Source organism: Merops nubicus, unplaced genomic scaffold (genome assembly GCF_000691845.1).
Source record: "Merops nubicus isolate BGI_N331 unplaced genomic scaffold, ASM69184v1 scaffold14802, whole genome shotgun sequence".
In the NCBI taxonomy this organism is placed as follows: domain Eukaryota; kingdom Metazoa; phylum Chordata; class Aves; order Coraciiformes; family Meropidae; genus Merops; species Merops nubicus.
The window spans coordinates 27,466-34,851 of NW_008594435.1; positions in this window are offsets into that span (position 1 = coordinate 27,466).

Here is a 7,386-nt window from a genome sequence, read left to right on the forward strand (position 1 = left end):
TTATCAGCTGGGTGCTCCTGCTGCTGCCAGCACTGCTTTTGTTTTTAAATTGGGCAGAGAGTGGAAACCCAGTGTCCCCTTTCTGTACGAACAAGAGGGACTTATTATCCAGGGGCCCAGCTCTCTGGAAAGGCTAAAGAAGCTCCCACCCCTCTCTCACCTCTGACCTTCCTTGCTGGGTTCTCCATGGGAACGGGCTGAGCATTGTCCCTGCCAGCCCCCAGCCCCCCAGCAGTGCTGGATTCATTGGGGCTGGGGCAGAGGTGCCCAAGGCTGGTCTCAGAGTCAGCACTGAAACCACTCAGGGTTCTGGTGGTGCTGCCAGCCTGTCCCAGTCCCTCTGGGGGTCCCACAGGGTGGCTCTGCCTGCAGGGGAAGAGGGAGGGGCAGCTGTTGCCCAGGTGTGGCTGGAAGGGCTCAGGCTTAATCAGGGGAAGGTAATTAGTGATTTCCATCCTGTTCCCTTCCCCACAGACAGCTCAGGGGACATCTGCCGTCAGTCAGTCTTGGTTTACCTTTTGAAAACATTGCTTCAAAATCCCTCTGGAGGGGTCAGAAGGCTTCTGAGTTCCTGCCTGTTTGGTCAGAGCTTGCAAAACCCCCCCACCTTCTAATTCCTTGAGGCTCCACCAATCAATAATCCAAGGAGTGAAGTTCTGCTTCCCTGGGGAGCAGACCCCACAGCAGCCCAGCCCCACAGATGTGACCAACTGCAGCTCGAGGTTTGTCCTCTCCAGCTCAGACACTCAACAGTTGTTAACTGCTGGACTTGATGATCCTTCCTCCCTCCCTCTCTCATCCCCATTTCTTTAAACCATGAGAAAGGCAAGTGTCCAGAGGTGGGGCCTGGGGGCCCTGTGGACTCTCCAGGTCATGGAATCCCAGATTGGGTGGGAAGGGACCTTTCAAGCTCACCTAGCCCAGCCCCCCTGGAGGGAGCAGGGGAGGTCTGAGGGAATGGGGACAGAGGCTGGGCTGCTCAGAGGGATTTCCACTTCTCCACATTTGCACCCTGGGTTGCCTTACGGATGGCAGGGATGGCCTGTGACCCCCGGGCACCCCAGGGGAGGAATGCCAGGGCTGCTCCCCAGAGCTCCTGCCCGGCCTGATGTCCTGGTGCTGCCCCCAGCCCAGCCCAGGGCTGGCATCTCCACCGTGCCCGAGCCAGCACGACGGGGCTGCCCTGGCCCACGCCAGCCTCCCAGCCTGGGGCTGGGGGTGAGGATCCTCCCAAGGAGGGGTAATGACCTGCCTGGGCCCTCCTCGTGTGCTGCTTGGTCTGTCGCTCTCAGCAATTAGCCCTTGGGAGTGGCTGGGGAGTTTCTCCTGTTCTTTCTCATGGGAGTTTCACATCAGAGGCTCTTCGCCGTAATTTGCTCTGATGTGTCTCTTTGCCCCAGCTGAACCCGTGTGGCAGCTGTAACCTCACCTGCCCACGCCTCAAGGTGAATCAAACTCTCCTGCTGCCATGAAGCCAACATCCGTGGTGGGTGAAAAGGGTCCACGGAGCTCAAGGTGAATCTCTGCCCTGCAAACTAGCAAGGGACCTTCTGCTCTCCAGAAATGGCTCTTCTCATCTGCATACAGCAGGGGTGTCCTCTAGTGCCCAGGGAATGTCTTCAGAGATGTAGTTTGACATGCCAGTGTTACTTTTTTTTTTATCCTGGGAGATACATAGAAATTAATTTTGATTAAGAACTGATGGGTCACAAAGCAGTTTGGATCTTATTTTGTTTTTAACTGAAGGAAAGCCCAACCACCCCAGAATAATCCCAAGCTGGTGCCTCAGCTGTTCCTCTGAGCATCTGAGGAGAAGATGCTCAGCCTGGAGAAGAGAAGGCTCAGGGGGTACCTTCTGATGGCCTTTAAGGCCTTCAAGCTTTGCCCGACAGAGCTGATGTTTGACAGAGGTACTGAAGGTTTCAGTGGCCGACCTTCAGAGTCCCTCCTCTGAACACACTCCTGTGACCCCCCAGCACCTCCCCTCCCTCCTGAGCTGGGGGCTGCTCTGCTGAGAGCCCCGGGGTACGTGGTCCTGCCGGGTGCCACCTTTGTGCCACGCTGCCCAAGCCAGGGAACCAGACTCTGTGGGTGCCCCCGAGCAGGGCCGGGTGTGTTGCTGCCCACCCTGGCTGGCAGTGGGCCGGGCAGTGGCCTCCAGTGGCATGCTTCTACTTTTAACCTGGGAGAGCTCCTGTCTGTGACCTGCTCTAAGTTTAGGTGGTGCTCTATCCACACAGCATTCCCCGCGGGGAGGGACGGCTGCAGGAGTAAAACGAGATGGGTTATTTATGGGCTGGCAGCCACCAGAGCTCCAGCACTCGCCTCCCGCCGCTCTGCCAGCCCACCCCTGGCCTGCAAGCCAAACTCTGCTCTCCAGGAGAAGGTTTTGTGGGAAAGGACCTTTCCTGGGTGTAGGAATTGCTCTTAACAGAGCAGCCTTCCAGCCCCAGTGGCTCCCTGGAGCTGGGGCTGCACACCTTCACCAGTGAGCAGGTGAGGACAAACAGCGTGTCTCTGGTCTGTGCCACAGCTGCAGGAAAGATTATGTCCAATAACCACCGTGGAAATGTTAATCAGCATTACCCCTAGTCCAAATTCCATCACCAGGAATGCTAAACAGACGAGGAAAGTGCTGGGATTAGGGTGGCTTTCAGCAGGCGAGAGAGGTGAAGACGGACACTGTTAGTCAGCAGGGCAGGAGCCTCACCAGCTAAAATACACCCTGAATTTAGGCCCCATGTTGAGGAGCAGAGGGTGCCCGTGTAGCCAGGGGAGTGAGCTCTTTGAGAGCCAGTGAGCAGGGGTGGGGTGCCCAGGGGTGTAGGTGCTGCCAGCCTGGCCGTGCTGGGGCAGCTCAGGACTGCCAGGCAGCATCTGGTGTCTGCCCCGAGGACACCCGGGCACCCAACAGCCCCCGACAGGGGCAGGGGAAAGGGCTCTTTTCAGAGCAGTTCTCAGGCTGTTTGGATGCTTTGACCCAAGGGTATTTGTTTTTTCTCTCTTGAAATGACCACGTTTTGAGAAGATCCATCACTGAGCGGCCCGGGAGCAGCAGGCTGAGGTGGCAGGCAGCTGAAGCCAGGGGCAGGGATTTGCTGCCTGGTGGCTTTGTCCTGCGTGCTGCAGGGTGGCACAGGAATGGGGACCCCTTCCAGGACTGCTCCACGGGCTGAGGCCTCTGCCCCTCAGCCAGGTCAGCTCCCAGATTTGTGTACAGATTGCTGCCTGGCGTGAGCCAAAGCTCCTTTCCCCAACCCAATCCCCTTCTCAGGAAATTCACACCCCGTCTGCCATCGGCCAAGAGGGAGCAGGAAGCGCAGGCAGAAGATTTATTTTGCAGGAGCCTCCTGGAACTGGGGGGTGCTGGTGTGAGCTGGCAGCTGTGGGCCAGCCTGGCAGGACACCCCAGGCCCCCCATCCTCCCGGGGTTACCCCGGGGGCTGTGCCCCCTCTGCCACCTCCCATCCTGCTCTCGCTGCCCCTGTGCCCCCCGGGGCTGCCCCTGGTCTTGCTGCTGCAGGTTCAGCTGCTGTCTCAGCAGCAGGCAGGATTTCAAACCCGCCGGATCCCCGCTGGCCAGAGCAGATGGAGAGAAGACCAAGTGTGGCAGAGGGAATGAAGCTGTTTTGGAGGCCTGGGGAGCTGCAGGGGGCTCCTCAGGCTCTGTTCAGGATTACTGTGGGAGATGCCAGCCTTGCTATTATTACACTGCCAACCCGAGCCTGGCTGCTTCCTAACCTGGGACCCTGCCTGGTGTGCCCCTCATCGACCTAAAAATGAATCCAGGCTCTCTCCTGTGCTGACAGGACTTCCCAAGAGGAGGCACAGTCTGAGGGAGCTCCTGAAGGTCAAGGGGCTCTGGTTTCACTCTTGATCCATCTGAGCTTAAGCAAGGCTCCGAGCTGTTGATGGCCCAGCCGCAGCCATCAGGCACACGAGGGGAAGACACTGCACAAGAACCTTCCCTCTGATGCTGCCTCCACAGCTAAAGCTTTGGAAGCTGTGGCTCCTGTTGGCCTGGAGCTCTGGCTTGCAGTGCAGCCAGCCAGCCAGCCCGATGCGGTGGGGATGGAGAAGGACATCTCCACTTGTCATTAGGAGATGGCTCATGACAAACAGCTATTTGAGATGTTTTCCCCGGCTCTCCAAAGACCTGCCTGCAGCTCTGCTGGGGTGCAGCTGGATCTGCATGTCACACGTCCCTGCAGAGCCACATTTTCCTCCCTCTCTTTAATCCAGATGAATTAGTTGTTAAACTGGAGCCTGGTTAACATCAGGGCACAAAGGCCCACGGGTCTGGTTAAGTTCCTTTTCACCTGACATTCCTTTAGGCTCCTTATCACTTCTCTTTATCCCTCCCATCTGTCTGTCCTCCCCTGGACCATCCATCTGGGGCAGCTTTATCTCTGTGGCCACATCCCTGGGACTTTGTTCTGGCACTGCTATAGAGTCATAGAATCACTACGGTTGGAAAGGACCTCTGGGATCTTATCCTTTAAGATATCCTGTATAGAATAAAGCTTGAGACTAGAGAGAAGAGACAAATGTTTGACCCTGAGGGTGTTGAGCCCCTGTCCCAGGCTGCCCAGAGAGGTGGTCGCTGCCCCATCCCTGGCACCATCCCAGGTGAGGTTGGCTGGGGCTCTGAGCACCCTGCTCTAGCTGCAGATGTCCCTGCTCAGTGCAGGGGGTTGGACTGGGTGACCTTCCCACCCAAACCGTTCAATGATTCTATAATTTCCTGATGCACGTGTCCATGAGAGAAGTTTTTGGGGTGTCTCTGGCACCCAGCTCAGTGTCTCACTGAGGCCACACCACGCTCACACCCTCGGGTAGGGGCACAGGGTGTCACACAGAGCTCAGTCACAGTGTCACAGGCCAGCACTGTGACATGCTGCCCTTAGTGTCCCGTGGGAGCTCAGCTCCCTGGCACTGGTTGGACTGTGCTGCTGAATGAATGGCATTTGTCACACGGGTGCTGTGGCCTCAGTGCTACAAACAGAGGTTTGCTGGTTGTCTCTCAGCGCTGCTGCATCATCACAGCCGTCTCACTCCTGTGAGCACAGCTTGGCTTTCCCCCAGCACAGAGGTGTTGGCAAGGCTGGCACACTGATTTCACACAGACATCTTTCCTAGTCATCTTTCAAAACTTCCCCCTCACAACTGCCACTAGCCCCATGCTGCCAGGAGAATGAAGTGAGGCACTTTCCTGCCAAGGCAGGGCAAAGCTGAGGAGCTGCTCTGAGACTTCATCCCCGACCCGAGCTGGACCCACGCTGGCTGCCAAGGCAGATTCCCTTCCCTTGGGGTGTCACCTCCTCTCGGGGTGTGTGCAGGGGACAGCCTGTTCTGTCGGCAGCTGCCCTGGTTTCAACACCCAGCTCTGGCCCAGCTCCGGGTGCCCGCATCCCCCCAGGCAGCTCCCCCCGGGCTGTCCTGCCCCCCAGAGGGGCTCCGGGGGCTGCTCCGGAAGAGCTGCTGGGAGGGGGGGAGAGCAGCCTGCCATCCAGTTCAGCTCTCCAGAGGCTGGCACAGGCTCTGTTCTTTGCCGAGCTGGGCCTGGCGCCAGGCGGGAGCAGGGGCACGTTGTGTAAACACTGCCTGAACAGGCTTCCTCCCTTCTCCCGTTCTTGGAATCCAGAACGAGATGGGGGGAAAGGAGTAAAACAAAAGCTTGGGCACAGGATTGCTGTGGCTGCGGGTTGTTAACAGCTTCCCACTGCTGGCTTGTTGGGACCTGTGGCCATGTCCCCTGCCCAGCCCCGGGAGGGTCTGTGCCTCTGGGTGATGGGGAGAAGCAGCCGTAGGGGGAGCTGGGAGACGGGGCCCTCACTCCCAGCAGGACCTTGAGGGGCTGGAGAAAGTCCAGAGAAGGGCAACGAAGCTGCTGGGGAAGGGTCTAGAGCCCAAGTGTGGGGAGGAGCAGCTGAGGGAGCTGGGGGTGCTGAGCCTGGAGCAAAGGAGGCTCAGGGGAGACCTTCTGGCTCTGCACAGCTCCTGACAGGAGCCTGGAGCCAGGTGGGGGTCGGGCTCTGCTCCCAGGGAACAAGGGACAGGACAAGAGGAAACAGCCTCAAGTTGCCCCAGGGGAAGATTTGGTTGTCCCTGAGGAACAATTTGTTCCCCTGGAGGGTTGCCCAGGGCTGTGCCAGGCTGCCCAGGGCAGTGGTGGAGTCCCCACCCCTGGAGGGGTTTCCAAGCCTGGAGATGTGGTGAAGCAGAGAAGCGTTCCCCTGCCAGGAGCCCCGAGCTGGGCTGTGGGATGCCCTCGCAGCGCACGGCCACACTGCACCCTTGCAGTCACAACCGTGACTCTTCATGGGTTCAAGAGCAAAGGGAGATAAAATTACACCCTCCACCATGTGTGTGTCTGGAGATGAATTCATCCGGATGATGGGGGCAGGGAGTGATGCAGGAAGTGGCTTGGCATTTTAATGACCTAGGTAGAAATAGAAAGCGAGGAGCAGGTTTCCTTTTCACTCATTTGATCATAGGATCACAGAATGGTTTGTGTTGGAAGGGACCTTAAAGATCACCCCCTTCCACCACCCTCGCCATGGGCAGGACACCTCCCACTACAGCAGGTTGCTCAGAGCCCCATCCAACCTCGACTCGAACACCTGCAGTGCTGGAGCATCCACAGCTTCCCTGGGCAACCTGGGCCAGTGTCTCACCACCCTCAGAGTGAAGAACTTCTTCCTTACATCTAATCTCAATCTCTTTCTTTGTTACCCCTCATCCCATCACTCCCTGGTACAGAGTCTGCTCCTCAACTTTCTGTAGGCCCCCTCTAAGTAATGGAAGGCCACTAAAAAGTCAAGAGCCATTGTCCTGTTGAGCAAAGTGAAACACAAAACACAGGAAGGTAATTTGTCCAAGCTGGAATCAGTGACAGAAGAGGAGCTTTAATCCAGTGTTTGCATTGTGGGCACAACCCTGCCAGGCCTGGCAGCAGGCAGGACTGCTGTGGCACTGTCACCTGGGTCAGGTCCTGTTCCAAACTGAGAAGTGAACTGCCTGCAGAAGTGTCAGGTATTTGGCTGAGCTGCTTTTCTGCCTTTTCAGACAGCTGAGAACCAAATCCTGCTGAGACTCTGACTGGGGAGAGACGTTGCCATGGGGTGGGTCGGGCAGAGGGGGCTCTGAGATGTCACCGAGGGCAGGAGCAGGCTGGCAGTGCCAGCAGCACAGCAGAGCTCTGCCCTGTTCTCCCTCTGCTCACAAGTTCAGGGAGTTGGGGTCACCTCGCTGTGTGCTGTGTGCCTGGCTTTGTGTGAGACTGTCACTGATTCAGACACTTGTTGGCCCCTGACTGTGGGTGAGAGCTGCACAAACGGTGGGCTTCAGACGCTGCTTGCAGCCCCCCAGCCTGGGCTGCCCCCC